The 15967-nt window shown below is 37.6% G+C and overlaps 1 long non-coding RNA gene across 1 annotated transcript in view; it reads left to right on the plus strand.

Annotated features, from left to right (window-relative positions):
- The first annotated feature begins 802 nt into the window (after positions 1-802).
- The window catches only part of LOC144230780 (uncharacterized), a 38751-nt gene continuing 23586 nt past the window's right edge, over positions 803-15967 (plus strand). Inside the window, exons 1-2 of the long non-coding RNA XR_013334866.1 lie at positions 803-904; positions 11372-11472. This is a non-coding gene — a long non-coding RNA (uncharacterized LOC144230780). The remainder of the gene's footprint in view (positions 905-11371; positions 11473-15967) is intronic.

The following is a 15967-nucleotide window of genomic DNA, read 5'->3' on the forward strand; positions in this document are numbered from 1 at the left end:
CTAGAAAAAGAACAAAGTGCAATTAATTTCTAAAAAGGTAAGTGCCAGAAACCTTCAAAAAACATCATGAATCGAAAGGTAAGATGCAATCCAAATAACTTCCTGAAAGAAGTAAGCAAGCCCTGGGGCTAGTAAACAGTGTTGTGCTTGATTCTCCGGAAAAGCCAAAATTGTTATTTACAGATGAATTCTTACCTACAAAATCCAAGAGAACTATTAGAAAACAAAGGTTCAGCGAAGCGACCATATAGATCCAAACCCCAAATTATCCTAGGGTACAATAGTAGTCCATTAGGAAGAGCAAACAAACCAAAGCAGCAACAAAGACTTCCAGGAAAAAAAACCTAAAATGTGCAGTACACCGAGGAAACTGCAAGACTTCAGCTAAATAACGAGAAAAGACTTGAATTAAGGGAGAAATATCCACAGTGATGGATGGGAAATCTCAATATTGTACTGGTATCAAATCTGGGCAAACTAATCTAAGAAAAAACAAATCCCAGGAAACCTCTGCCATTTGGCGGCAATCCATTATAGAATTTTAAATGGAATCCTAAACAAACGCCGGAAAAAGGCTGCCATTTGGCGACAATCTGCTAATAGGACCCTGCCCTAAGGCCCAGGTTCCGACGTCGCGTGCGGAAACGCCCTCTGAAGAGCTTGACCGCCAGCGTAAAACCCCCCTCCCCACCACGCACCCGCAGTCCCGGCGGAAGGCCTCGCGGCCGGAAGTGGCCCGTGGCCCCGCCCCTCTGCGTCGTGGGTGTGGGGCGTTTCCGGGCTGCCGCCCCAGAGAGTCCCAGCCACGCAAGGCGGCGTGGTCGCACGTCAGGCTTCGCGGGTTAAGCTGCTGTGGTTCCTCGGCACCTTCGTGCTGGGGATGTCGTTTCCCCTACAGTTTTCTGTAAGTGACGGCCGCAGTCAGTCCAGTGACTGGAAAAGGGCCGCGTTGGCGTTTTCTCCTCCTTTCCCACTTTCCCCAAATCCCCTCAACAACTCTCCCGACCTCTCGGTCACGCCCTGGGCTGCCCTCCACCTCTCCGCTTCCAGTGCTTTAGGTTTCCCCAAAAGATAAGACCTTTCTCCAAAGCTTCATTCATCTTAATCGATCTCTGGTTTCTCCTGTATGTTCTGTGGAGGGTGTATTCTTGGTCTGACACTTCTCCCAGCTCTTTCTCTCCCTACCATTGAGGGGTCCTGCAGGTACACACCGTTGAAATGTGACTCCCCGCCCTTCTTTGAATATACCTTACTCACCTGCTACCGAAGTCTCCCGGCTTCCGACGAAACTTTCTATCAGGACCATCCCTCTCCGCACAGCGCCCTCCTCCCTTCCCCAAACCCCTCTTCTCATTAAATAAATAGCAGCAATTAACGAAGGAATGCCTTAGGCGTAAGACACTGACCTAAGCACTTCACAGGCACCATTTTAATCATTGCAACAATCTTTGTAGATTTGTAGGTAGATACAATTTGTAGGTAGATACAAATGAGTAAACCGAAGCACAGGAAAGTTAAAAAATTTGCTCAAGGTGACATAGCTTGGATGTGGTGGAGTTGAAATTTGAAGCCATTGTAGCTCACTCCAAAGTAGGTGCTGCTCTCCTTTCTCTTTAACAAATACCTGGACATCCCCGTCAGTTGCTTCTGAAGAATTGTTTCTGAAAGCTGTCTAGAATATCCGTGTTTGTGGAAATTTAGCCACTGTCTAGGAACTGTCAGAGCTCTCCCCACGCAGACTCTTGAGTGTTCACATTTTATCAGATGCCTGAGATCTGAGCTTACCAATATTTTGTGTCCTCCAAATGTGCTTATTATGCTTCCTTAAACATGTATTCTGAACCCAGTACTTGCTAACCAGCCCTCTTCCTTTGCCTCAGTATGATTGTCTTTATCATGATCACTTTTCAGCAAATATTTGAGTAGCTAGTTTATGTAAGACAGTAAAGATAACTGGAGTTTCAAAGAACTCTGAGGTTTAGTTCCTGACCTCAAGGAGAAATATGAACTTAATTTGTAAAAAGACCAACAAAATAGCACATCAACACTCAGTTGCACAGAAAAGCTCTATAGGAGCCATTTCGGACAGATTTGTTAAGTGCTAGATTGTGTCCTCATCTGTAAAATGTTAAGGTCAGGCTAGGTCATTATAGTTATGTGACTCTTAAGTTCAGAGAAATGAGTGATTATTACTGATGAGGGAACTGTTGGAGAAGCTGTATTGTGGGTTTATATATATATATATGTTTATGTTTATATATAGGTTTATATAGGTTTATATATAGGTTTATATATATATATGTTTATATATAGTGTATTCTTGAGACCATACAGAAACAAAGATTAGGTTGAAGGCTTTTCTTAGCATTTCTTTTTCTTTTTCATTTTGAACATCTGATAATGGTTGTAACCTGCCTTGGAAATAAAGTTCACATTCGTATAACATTTTATACTCCAATTTTGGGAGATTCATGACCTGTCCCTCCCTTCCAAAACTTCCATGTTAAAGACCCCCCTGATTCAGGAAAATACAATGAACTGCAACTCAAAAGGCAAGACTAAACTAGATGTGAAAGGTCCTTTTCTTGTAGGCAGAGTGGAGCCATTGGAAGTTAAGAAGTCTGGCAGGACTGTGAAGGGTGAATTAAAGTGGGAAAAAGCAGTGAGACTGGTTAGGCAGCCAGTGGAATAATTTAGGTAGATAGTTTAGGAGATATTACAGGGCTGTGCCAAGCAGTAATGAAAATGGGGGGACACTGTGATAAATATTGGCAAGGACAAATCAAAAGGATGTGGTAACTGACTGGATATAGAACTTAAAGACAGGAAGGAGTCCATGATAACAAGGCTCGAGGTCTGTTCAGCTGCAGTTACATACCTTCTCTATTTTATCTCAGTTTTTCATCATACTGTGTCATTTCTGATGTGTACATGTTCAAAGAGAAAGTATCATGACTGACCCAGTGGATTTTAGAAGAGATAATAAGGGAATAATATGAACAACTATGTATTCATCAGTTCAACAACTCAGATGAAATAGACACGATCAAAGCTACCAAAATGTACCCAAGAAGAAACAGATAGGCTGAATAGTACTGTAACTGTAACTATTTTGTATTTAAAAATCTAATAAAAGGGTAAAGTCCAGATAGTTTCACTTGTGAATTTTGCCAAACATTTAAAGACAGAATAATAGTTCTACACAATCTCTTCCAGCAGATAGAAGGAAGACTTCCCAATGCATTTTTATGAAGCCAAAATTACCTGAGACCATAATCAGATAAAACCAATACAGAAAAGAAAACCAAATCTGTAATGTCATGAACAAAGATGGAAGAATCTTCAAAAAATTTAGCAGATTGAATCCAACATGTAAGATGAAAAATGCTTTGTGACCATGTGTCATTTATTCTAGGAATTCAAGTCTGGCTCAACATTTGGAAATCAGTATAGCCTACCACATTAACAGACTAAACAAGAAAAACTGCATGATCCTCTGAAGAGATGCAAAAAAAAAGCACTTGCAAAATTCAACATTCATGATTTTTTTAAAACTCAGCATCACAAACATAAGAGGTTTCATCTGCGTTCTGAAAAAAATAAATAAAGATTTGGTTCATCCAGTATGAGGAAAAATTAACCTCAAAAAAGGAGCCCGAAAAAAGAATCCAACACATCTAGAGGTCATTGATTCTTTTTTTTTTTTTTTTTTTTTTTTTTTTTTGGGGGGGGAGGGGAAANTCATGACCTAAGCGAAAGTCGGACGCTTAACCGACTAAGCCACCCAGGCGCCCCCATTGATTCTTTAATAGCTATAGAAATGACCATCATCTGTTATTCAGAGGACTGGCCAGTGTGACTGCACAAGAGAACTATCAGGCTGGGACCACTTGAGCAGTTGAGATTTGCCTGGCCTGATTCTGGATTTCCAAGCAAAACTGCTCCTGCAGTTCAGCACCTTACTCCTACCCCATTAAAGAGACCACATTGCTGAAATGGCAGAGAGATAATGAGTGAGGAGGGGTGGTAGCATGTGACATGGTCTTAGTCTCTCCAAGAGATGGCATTCACTACTCTTCTATGCATTTGTTCCTATCTTAAAAATTGTGCGTTTATACTAAAGCAAAGAGATGTGAACATAAATTTTACCAAGTATGTAGCTGTCTTCATAAGTCATAAATGTTAAAAAAAAAAAAAACCTCAGCAATCTAGGAATAGAAGGGACTCTGATTAAAGGCATCCACAAAACCTAGAGCTACATCACACTTAATGGGGAAAGATTGAATGTTCCCTCCTCCTAAGATTGGGTACCTGACAAGGATGTACATTTTCACTACTCTTACCCAATATTTTGGTGAAGTCCTAGCAATTGCAATAAGGAAGAAAAATAAAAGCCATTCTGATTGGAAAGGAAATAAGTTTATCTTGATTTTCAGAGGACATAACTGTCTATTGTAGTAAAGCTCAAAAATCTACAAAAAGATCATAATGCTAAGTAAATTTAGCAAGGTGCTGGGTAAAAGGTGAAATAACTATTTCTACACTAGCAATGAACAATTGGAAGGTGACCCACTCCTCTGTTCCACAAATGAAATACTTAGGGATAAATCTAACGAAATATGTGCAGGATCTTTATGCTGAAAAGTACAAAATGCCAAAGAAAGAAATCAAAGGACACCCATACAGTGTTCATGGATTGAAAGATTCAGTATATTAAGATGTCAATTCTCCCCAAATTGGTATATACATTTAATACAACTGCAATAAAAATCCTAGCAGGATTTTTGTATATATAGATTAATTGAATCTAAAAGTTATAAGGAAAGCTAAAGGAACTAGAATAGCAAAAACAATTTGACAAATGAAGAGCAAAGTTAAAGAATCCACACAATCTAATTGTATGGCATACTATGAAGCCATAGTAATCAAGACAATGTAGTCTTGGTGAAAGGATAGACACATAGAACAATGGAATAGAATAGATCCAGAAATAGACCCACAAAATTTGGCCAACTGATTTTTTACAGAGGTACAAATACAACTCAATGAAGAGAACAGCCCTTTGTATATATAGTGCTGGAAAAACGATATCCACATGTGAAAAACTGAACCTTGACCTACATCTCACACCACATATAAATATTAAATCAAAATGGGATCATAGACCTAAAAGTAAGAGTTAAAAATATGAAACTCATGAGGAAAACATAAGAGAAAAAATTTTTGCAACCTTGGATTAGGCAGAGTTTACAACACCAAAAGCCCTGTCTTTAAAGGGAAAGATTGATATGGGGGTGCCTGGGTGGCTCAGTTGATTAAGACTCCAATGTCAGTTCAGGTCATGATCTCACGGTCCATGGGTTTGAACCCCGCATCGGGCTCTGTGCTGACAGCTCAGAGCTTAGAGTATGCTTCAGATTCTGTGTCTCTTTTTCTCTCTGCTCCTTTCCCACTAATGCTCTATTTCTCGCCATCTCTCAAAATTGAATAAATGTTATAAAAAAATTTAAGGAAAAGATTGATAAATTGGACTTTACCAAAATTAAAATATTTTGCTACATGAAGGATACTACAAAGAAATGAAAGACAAGGCATAAATGTCATGAAAGACTTGTGTCCAGAATATTTAAAGAATTTTCAAAACCTAACAAGAAAACAATTCAATAAAAAATGGGCAAAGTTTGAACAGACACTTCACTAAAGGAGATATACAGCTGTTCAGTTTCTTATAATAAAGGTAAACATACATTTACCAAATAATCCAGCAATTCCATTTCTGTATGTTTATCTCAGAGAAATGAAAGCATTATGTTAACACAAAAATGTGTACATAAGTGTTTATAGCAGCATTATTAACAATTGTCCCAAAGGTCTCAAAGCAAAGTTGATGTTCAACATTAGAACATTAGTCAGTGTAATTCACCATGTTAGCAGACTAAACAAGAAAAACTACGTGAACTAAATGTCCTCCAGTGAGTGAATGGATAAACACATTGTGATTCATCATACAATGGAATAGTATACAGAAATAAAAAAGAACAAACTAATGGGGCGCCTGGGTGACTCAGTTAAGTGTCCAACTTCAGCTCAGCTCATGATCTGACAGTTCATGGGTTCAAGCCCCGCGTCTGGCCCTGTGCTGACAGCTCAGAGCATGGAGCCTGCTTTGGATTCTGTGTCTTCTCTCTCTACTCCTCCTCCACTTGTTCTCTGTCTCTCCCTCAAAAATAAATAAACATTTAAAAAAATTAATATATGCAGTGTCTCAAATGTATTTATTAAGCAGAGGAATCCAATCTCAAATGGTTACATACTGTATGATTCCATTTATATGATATTCTGGAAAAGGCAAAACTAAAGGGACAGACAGCACACCAGTGATTGCTAAGGTTTAAAGGTTGGGAGAGGATCTGACTACAAAGGGGTAGCATGAAAGAAATTTTGAGGTATTGGAATTGTTCTGTATACTGCTAATGGTTGTTAAAAGAATTTATGCATGTGTTAAAATTCATACTACTGTGTGCACATACACTCATACTGTATGCAAATTTAAAAGTACGTTTTTTTAAGTTAGAAAAAAAAAGCACTGTAGTTTGTCTAGAATCTCTCTTATTTTTTTTTTTAAATGTTTTATTTATTTCTAGGAGAGAGAGAGAGAGAGAGAGAGAGAGACAGCACGAGCAGGGGAGGGTCAGAGAGAGAGGGAGACACAGAATTGGAAACAGGCTCCAGGCTCTGAGCTGGCAGTCAGCACAGAGCCCGACGCGGGGCTCGAACCCATGAACCTTGAGATCATGACCTGAGCGAAAGTCGGACGCTTAACCGACTGAGCCACCCAGGCGCCTCTAGAATCTCTCTTAAAACCCTACCCTTGTCCTTGACAATCCCTCCAACCACAATGCCTTTTTTCTGCTTTCATAAAACTGTATTTCATAAAATATGGTTTATGTTTCTTGGCTCTATTTCCTTGCTTACCATTCATTCTTTCAAAAAATATTTTAAAACATTCAGCAACATAATGCATGCACATGACTAAAAGATCAGGGAGAGTGGAGGGTTTATGATGAAAAGCAACAGCCCATCCCATTACTTTCTTCTAATTTTAGATCCATCTCCCCATAGACCAACACTTTAAATCTTTTGTATGTTTAATTTCTTTGGGGCTTACAGCTACATCTGCAAATAATATGTTTATACTGTTCTTTCTCAATCAAATATTGATGTTATTATCTGACTTTCTGCTATGATAGATGAGCACTTATCTCTCTGGATTTAATAGTTTTAAGACTGTTTTTATTTCCTCTATTTACTATTATAATCTTACACAATATATTTAATCACATATTACTCATTCCAACGAATCTTATTAGTGTCTCCTGACTTTGTCTGGTGATATCTGCACTCCTACCTTTCCCTCCCATTTCTCCTCATCTTACCTTTCATGTTCTGTAAGCTGTGACTTTATGGCACTGTAATTGGCTAAATTACTTTTTATTCTATAGCTGTGACTAAAACACCTATATTTTCTTCTAGAAATTGAATTTAAAAGTTGAAACCCAATAAAAAGAAGATTTATATTATTGTAACTTTGTAGATACTGCTTACTGCAAATCTTAGTTATGTGCCTGGGTTATATTTTCTTAAGGCCAAGGTCATGTTTCTAGAAAAATGTTACTAGTATAAATTAATTCTCGACAATTTTTATTGGAACCCACTGATAGTTCTGAATTGGATCAATTCCTTTTTAGTCATTTAAATAGCTTTTTTCTGATACTTCACTTTTTTCCTTTGAACTCCTAGGGATTTCAACAATTTTGTATCCTTCGTCTTTGCCTCCTTTCTTTTCACCCCCGTTTTGCTGAAGTAAATTAAATACTCAAGTAACTTTTCAGAAAGGAGACATGGGAAATAAACATTCCAAATCTTTGCATGACTTGATTTTTTCTGCCTATTTCTTAATAACTTAGTTGAATATAAAATTCTAGGTTTAAAATAGTTTGCCCTCAGAACTTTCAATATGTCCTAGCATTCAGTGTTGATAAAAAGACTGATGCTAGTCTAAATCTTTCTTTGTGATTATTCTCCTTTTGGAAGCATTTGGTAATGTCTCTTAAAAATTTCACCTTGATGTGGGGTACCTGAGTGGCTCAATCAGTTAAGCCTCTGACTTCAACGCAGGTCATGATCTCACAGTTCGTGAGTTCGAGCTCCACATCAGGCTCACTGCTGTCAGTGCAGACCCTGCTTGGGATCCTCTCTTTCTCTCTCTCTATCTTTCTCTGTCTCCCCCCCTCTGCCCCTGGCCCACTTGTGTTCATGTTCTCCCCCTCTCTCTAAATTCTTAAAAAATTTTTTTCACCATGATGTGTCTAGGCATAGAGATTTATTTCTTTTATCCTTTTATCCTCTTTAGCAGTTAGTGGGTTATTTCAGTTTGAGGAGTTCTTTTTTGTTCAGCTAGACATATTTTCCAATATTTTGTTTTCTCTCCTCCATTTTCTCTTCTTTCTGGAATTCTTATTCTTTTTTTTTTTAATGTTTATTTTTGAGAGAAAGAGAGACAGAGCGTGAGAGGGGGAAGAGCAGAGAGTGGGAGACACAGAATCTGAAGCAGGCTCCAGGCTCTGAACTGTCAGCACAGCTTAACTGATTAAGTCACCTAGGTACCCCTACAGGGAATTGTGAAGAGATATAAGGGAAGGAGTGATTAACTTGGTAGTTTACATGGAGCTAACCTAGTAGTGGCCTTTATCTTCTTTTCCAATAGTCAGAAAGTTATGCCAACAGGTAAAACCTTTCATTTGCAATTCTCTTGATTCTTTTTAATTTTGATGTTTTTACATAGTTACAACAAGAGCATATATGCCTTGAAAAACTGCAAATAATAGATACATTAAATAAAAGGTGAATACTACATTCTTTTCTCTTTATTATACTTCCCTGGGATTATCTTTCTTAAATATTTGGTATGTATCCTTCCTTAGGTTCTTTCTCAATGAACATGGAAATATATGAAATTGATATGTACGTATAAATGCATATAGTTTTATGTTACAAAAATAGATCACCAACTTGCTTCTCTAAATTTAATTTATTAAGTATAATAGTCTATGCATCAAAAGAATATTTATAACATATATAAAAGTTAGGGGTGTAATAATAAAAACACCACCATAAACTTATTATTTAACTTAAGAACTAGAACATTACCAACATTATATCTACCAGTATTCTTCTTCCTTCTTCCATTTCCCTGCCTCCCTATCAGATGTAATGTTATCCTAAATTTTGCATTGCTTCTTCCCATCCCTTTTGATAGTAGTTTTATTACACATTCTCTCTAAACATTATTTTGTTTAGTTTACTTGGTTTTGAGATTAATAAAAATAGTATCGTATTATATGTGGTTTTCTTCAACTACTTTTTTTTTGCAAAATAGTTGGTTTCTGGGGTGCCTGGGTGGCTCAGTTGGTTAAGTGTCCAACTCTTGATCTCAGCTCAGGTCTTGGTCTTAGGATTGTGACTTTAAGCCCTGCAATGGGCTCTCTCTTGGGTGTGGAGCCTGCTTAAAAAAAATGTTTGTTTCTATGATTTATCTATCTTTTTGTATATCCGAAATTCATTAATTTCCACTGCTGTGTAATATTTCGTTATGTGAATAAAGCGCAATTTATTTATCCATCATCCTGTGGATGGGCATTTAGGATGTTTCTGATTTTTTTCCTATTACAAACAATACTACTATGAATATGTTGTGCATTTCTCTTGGTGCTTGTGTAAATTTCTCTAGATTACATACCTAAAACTGGACTTGCTAAATTGTAGGGTATACACATTGTGTTTCAAAACTGCTAAGATTCTAGGGCTATTTGTTACTATACTTAACTTACCCTAACACATTTAGTTTAGTCATTCAAATCATTTATAGTCTGTTTTTTGTCTGTTTTTTCTATCAGTAACAAAGAAGTATTTTAAAATCTTTTGTTATTATCATGGATTTGTCTATTTCTTATAATTTTTTCCCAATGTTTGCTTCTTATATGTTGAAGCTGTATTATTAAGTATATTTACATTTTCAGTCTTCTGGTGCATTGTGCTTTTATTACTATGGAATAACTTTCTTTATCTCTAGTAATATTTATTACCTTAAAGTCAGATTTCTGTGATAATAATATCGCTAAACCAGCTTTTCTGGAGGGGTTGAGGGTTAATTTATCCCACTTTGTCTATATTTCTTTTTTTTCTTTTTTCGCCTTTATTTTAATGTATTTCCCCCTTCAATGTGGGTTTCTTTTAATATTGGTTATCCTATAAATGATAATATACATCCTTGATTTATCAACGACTGATGTTAGTTGGCACTTTTACCTCCACTTAGATAAGGAAAAGACCTTAGAATACTTTGATTTCTTTCCCCTCCTCCTGACTTTTATGCCATTGTGTCATGTACGTTATTTAAAAAAATTTTTTTAATGTTTTTTGTTTATTTCTGAGAGAGAGAGAGAGAAAGAGAGAGAGAGAACAGAGGAGGGTCATAGAGAGAGGGAGACACAGAATCCGAAGCAGGCTTCAGGCACCAGGCTGTCAGCACAGAGCCCGATGCGGGGCTTGAACCCATGAACCATGAGATCATGACCTGAGCTGAAGTCGGATGCTTAACTGACTGAGCCACCCAGGTGCCCCTGTGTCATGTACTTTAATTCTATATAAATTTTAAACTCTGCAGAATATTGTCCCCCTATGTCAGAAGTTAAATAGTGTAAATATTTTTATTTAAAATATGAAAGAAATGAAATGAGCTTTCAAATCAAGAAATAAAAGAAAAGGACAACTAAAATACAATGGAAAGGAACACAGGAAAATGGAAATAATAAAAATGAAAACTTTAGTGACTTTTAAGACATGGGAAAAATAGACTGCAGATGGATCCAAGAGTTGGATTTTTGAAAAATCCCTATAACCTGAATAAACTGGTCAAACCTTTGACAAACTAACTTAAAAAACAAAAAAAGGAAATGCAAACAAAAGTAAAGAGTAAACAAATAATAAAAAAATAAAGTATATATCAACAGATATATATTGCTCTAAAATTTTAAAGAGAACATGATAATATGAATGACTCTTTGCTTATGTAGAACTATAAATCTGTCCACAACACAGTTATAAGAAATCCAACTTTATTTTTCTATAATTCTTCTCATTTTCTTTTTGAAGGCTTTACTCATTGGAGAGGGATGTAACCTGCTTTCTGCCAATTTAGAGTTTCAGGGATGGGGTAGAGAAATGAGGCAGTAGGAGTGATTTTTGTGTTTCCATGGCATGGGTGGAGGGAAGATACTCAACTAGTCTTCATTGTTATCTGTTCATTCAGGTACCTTTTGAGATGTCCATCATTCTTTCTGGTCCTGCTATTGATCCATCCACGCCATTTGCTACCGAATGTCTTCATTCCTGTCCACCTAGTCCCTTCAGGTAAGGCGGCTCTCTCTCTGTTACTTCCATATTACATGTAGAGAGGCATGGACATAATTCTAGGGGTGCCTGGGTGGCTCAGTCAGTTAAGAGGCATGGGCATACTTCTGCTTCCTCACTGCCATGGTTACCAAATGCAGGGTGATTTAAAGCCTGGTCCGCATAACCCCTCCTCCTACTCATTTTTTTCTCTGGTATCATGTTACTATCCCACAGCTCAGAGCATAGCTTCCCTTTCCCCCAAACTTAGATTCCTTGTATTTGTGTGGATCTTTACTGCTTCTCTGGTGTTCTATGAATCAAGGTACAGGGCTTTTTTTTTTTCTTTAATGTTTTATTTACTTCTGAGAGAGAAAGAGGCAGAGAGAGACAGAGAGAGACAGCGTGAGGAGGGGAGGGTCAGAGAGAGAGGGAGACACAGAATCCGAAACAGGCTCCAGGCTCTGAGCCGGCTGTCAGCTCTGAGCTGACTCTCAGCACAGAGCCCTACATGGGGCTCGAGCCCGCGAACTGCGAGATCATGACCTGAGCCGAAGTCGGCCGCCCAACCGACTGAGCCACCCAGGCGCCCCCAGGGTTTATCTTTTTGAGGCCTATCAATGTCTATACTCATATCACTTCTCCCACAATATCTATTTTCTTCTTCCTTAGTCTGTGAAAATTTCTTTCTGGTCTTGTTGCAGCTTGGGGTGGGGTTATAGGGAAGTGAGACTCAATCCAATTCTCTCCAGTTATATTTCTCCCAAATATTTTATCTACATATGGAACCTTCTCTATTCTTATGGCTTACAATTTTAGATACCAAGTTCAGGAAGAATTATTTTTTTCTCTTTACTACCCTGTTTTATCCTTTTCCTAAAACAATGAGCCCATAGCTGCCTAGCTGCTTACAAGGAGTATAAGAAAAGAATAAGAGGAAGGAGGGATAAGAAAAAGATGAACCAAAAGGAAAAGAAAAGTTAACATTTCAGAATATCAGCCAGTCACATAAAAACATGTTGAGATGACAAATTGGTAGAATAATGTTTGCTAATATTTATCAAACATGTACTATGTACCAGATATTATTTTAAGAACTGTAGGTGTATCAACTAGTCATCATAATGAAAATTAAATAGGTGCCATTACTATTCTGATTTTACAAACAGAGAAGCCAAGATACCAGAGGGATTGAGTAATTCAGCTAAGCTTTGTTTGGTAGTGTCCCAGCCTGTGTTCAAACCCAAGAAGTCTGGCTCTGTAGTCCACTTTCTTTTCCTTTTTTTAATATAGTTTATTGTCAAGTTCATTTCTATATAACACCCAGTGCCCATCCCAACAGGTGCTCTCCTCCATGCTGTAGTTCACTTTCTTAACTACCATGTCATTGGTTCTCAAATGACTTCTCCCAAGGGCTATTTGGAAATGAATGGGAATATGGATCTAGCTTTCTTAATGACTGGGGAGAGTTAAAAGCATTTAGTGGATAGTGGCCCAAAATGTTAACTGTCCTGTTATGTGAAGGATAATCCTGAAAAATAAAGAATTGACCTGTCCAAAATGTAAATAGAACTCTCATTCAGAAACACTGCAGTATAGTACCTCTAAATTGCCAAGATTGACTCAGAGTTAACAAAAAACAAACAAAAAACATAAACAAAAAACTTAAGAGACTGCTCTTCATGGATAAAGTCATAAATGTTATCCAAAATACAAATTGATAGGCAGATTTTCCACTTAGTTCTTTTAAGATTTTCAGGGAATAGGTGAGTCCCATATTATATATGATAATCTTCTCCAGAATATGAAAGGATATAGAATACCTTTTAATTGATTTTACGATGCTAATGAAAGCACAAATTAAATTTTGAGATTAGAGGACAATTAGAGACAAAGAGGAACATTTCATTATGATTAAAGGGCCAATATATCAAGAATGTATTCACACTATAGTGTGTTGAATAATATCCTCCTCAAAGTTCATGTCCACCCAGAACCTTAGAATGTGACCTTATTTGGAAACAGTTTTTCCAGGTATAGTTAAGATTAGATCACACTGGGATCAGGGGGATGAGAGGAACTGGAATCCAGTGACTGGTGGTGTTTAAGAAGAGAAGAAGGGCACATGCAGAAATGAATCAGGGAGAAGATCATGACTATTAAGGCAGCAGCTAGAGTTATGTGCCACAAGCCAAGGAACATCTGGGAGCATGAGAAGCTAGACTTTCCTTGAGCCTTTAGAGGGAGAAAATATTTGCAAACCACGTATCCAATCCCATAGGGTATTAATATTTAACATTAAGGAATTCATAAATTCAAACCAAAAAATTAAATCCCCACATAACCCAATTTAAAAATGGGCAGAGGACTTGAATAGACATTTCGCCATAGAAGACATGAAAATGACCAACAAGTACATGAAAACGTGTCTAGCAACTCTCCCATCAGGGAAATGCAAATCAAAACCACAGTGTGAAAGTGGGGTGCCTGGTGGCTAAGTCAGTTGAACGTCTGACTCGTGATTTTGGCTCAAGTCGTGATCCCAGCCAGGGTCATGGGACCAAGCCCCATGGGCTTGGTGCTGGGTATAGAGCTTGCTTAAGATTCTCTCTCTGCCTCTTACTTTGTCTCTCCCCTGTTCTGTCTGTCTGTCTCTCTCTCTTTTCCTCTGTCCCTCTCCCCGACTGTCATGCACACTTTCTCTCTAAAAATAAAAAAATATTTAAGAAACCCAAACCACAATGATATATCACCTTATACTTGTTAGGATGTCTGTTATCAAAAAAATAAGAAAAAACAAATGCTGGCAAGTTTGTTGAGAAAAGGGAATCTTTGTACACTGTTGATGAGAATGTAAACTGGTACAGCCACTATGAAAAGCAGTATTGAAGTTCCTAATGAAATTACAAATAAAACTATCATATGATCTAGCAACCCCATTTCTGGGTATGTATCCAAAGGAAACAAAATCACTGTCCTGAAGACCTATCTGTACTCCCAAGGTTGTTTGTTTTTTAAAACTCATCTATTTTTAGAGAGAGAGAGAGAGAAATATCATGCATGAGCAGGGGAAGGGTAGAGAGAAAGGGAGAGAGAATCCCAAGAAGGCTCCACTGACAGCAGGAATCCCAACGTGGGGCTCAATCCCACAAACTGTGAGATCGTAACCTGAGCTGAAATCAAGAGGGACCCTTAACTGACTGAACCACCTAAATGCCTCTGTTTGTTTCTTTTAAGTAGTCCCCACACCCAGCACAGAGCCCACTGAGGGCTTGAACTTATAACCCTGAGATCAAAACCTGAGCTGAGATCAAAAGTCAGACACTTAACCAACTGAGTCACCCATGTACCCCACTCCCGTATTTATTGGAGGACTAGCCAAGATACAGGAACAACCCAAGTGTCTGTTGACAGATCAACAGATGGATGGATAAAGAAAATGTGAGACACACACACACACACACACACACACACACACACACACACACACACACACCCCCCACACACTGGAACGTTATTCATCCTTAAAAAAGGAAATCTTACCTTTTGTGACAATATGGGTGAAGCTGGAGGGCGTTATGTGAAATGAAATAAGCACATCAGAGAAAGGCATATACTGCATGGTATTACTTATATGTGGAATCTAAAAAATGAAAAGTTGAACTCATAAAAACAGTAGAAACAGTAGAAAAATAGTTGCCAGGGGCCGGAGGTTGGGGGACATGAGGGAGATTGGTAAAAGGATACAAACTTTTGGTTGCAATAGGAATAATATCTAATCTATTACATAGCAACTACAGTTGATGACCCTGTATTCTATAATTGAAGTTTGAACTTAAATGTTCTCACTAAAAAAAAAAGTAAATCTGATAGTTGATGGATGTGTTAATCAACTCTATGGTGGGAATCTTTTCACAATCTCTACATATATCAAATAATCACATCGTACACTTTAAATATTTTACAATTTTGTCAATTTACCTCTGTATCTGAGAAAAAAACATTGGCACATGGCTAGATGGACAGATCAATGAACTAGCACAAGAAAAAAAATACAGACCGACTTGATATCTGATAAATGAGTTACCTCAAATCAGTCAGTAGGGAAAAGTTGGCTTATTTAAGAAATAGTGTTGATACAACTAGCTATCTGGAAAAAAAATTAAAGCCAGGTCCATACTTCAACCTTGTCTTAGGTAGATTCCAGATGGATCAAATATCTAAGTGCACAGAAATGAAACCAAAAAGAATTGCAAGAAACCACTAGGAGATTATTAAAATAATCACAGATGGAGAGTAATGCGGGGTCATTGAATGCAATGGTCAAGAAAGAATTCTTGAGACATTTACGGCGCAACTTAGTATGTTTATTTACAGAGTACAAGGACAGGACCTGTGGGCACAAAGAGCTGCACTTGTGCTGTGTGAGGCTGCTGGTTATGTACTCAGTAATCAAAGGGTAAGGGGCACGCAGAGAGTATCAGATTACAAAAGTTTCTTCGAATTTCTTTGAATT

The sequence above is a fragment of the Crocuta crocuta genome, unplaced genomic scaffold, assembly GCF_008692635.1.
Source record: "Crocuta crocuta isolate KB4526 unplaced genomic scaffold, BGI_CrCroc_1.0 scaffold3, whole genome shotgun sequence".
NCBI lineage: Eukaryota > Metazoa > Chordata > Mammalia > Carnivora > Hyaenidae > Crocuta > Crocuta crocuta.